We start from the raw sequence: 708 nt of genomic DNA, 5'->3' as shown, positions 1-708 counted from the left end.
TACAGCTCATGCGGTCCCTGCATGCAAATATCCTCTACCACCTCCATGAAGCTGAATCTCACCACTTGTTTAACAACCCCAAGGTACACCTCTTCCGGGAAACCTTTCCTGTTTCGTGCACTTTGTGCCAGTGGTTTTCTTTTATACAATCCTAACTTTATTAGGCTATATATCAGTGCATGCACATTAATTATCATTTAACTGCTTAGTTTGTTTCTACAGACATTTGGGTTTCTGACAACACATACTGGGGAAGAAATTGGGATGCAAAGAATTAAAGTTGGTTGAGGACGAAGGCAAATTAGAGAGACAGGGTGATTTTGATCCCTAAGAAGTACCAAATAACCTGTTTACAGTTTTTATACCAATTCTAGAAGAATAAGGTTCTGCTCTATGTCTGGCACTCGTCTTGGTTCTTGGATACAGTGATATTCAAGATAAGTGAGCTCCCAGGGACAACACATTTTAGAGAGACGAGAGAGCTAGCAATAAGCCAACACATGCATGAGGTAATTTTAGAGAGTGATGAGGGATGTAGAGCAGACGTGAGGACAAATGTGTGGGGCAGGGAGGTGGCTTCAGTTTGGGTGGGTCATCTGAGGATGTGATATATGGAACAGGGTGATATGAAGGAGTCACACAATGACCTGGGGGACAGAGCACTCCAGGCAGGGGGGACAATGATGCAAAGGATCCAAGACCAAACTG

This window comes from Herpailurus yagouaroundi, unplaced genomic scaffold, assembly GCF_014898765.1.
Source record: "Herpailurus yagouaroundi ecotype Mexico unplaced genomic scaffold, PumYag 140, whole genome shotgun sequence".
Lineage (NCBI taxonomy): Eukaryota > Metazoa > Chordata > Mammalia > Carnivora > Felidae > Herpailurus > Herpailurus yagouaroundi.
This window is presented reverse-complemented; position numbering follows the sequence as displayed.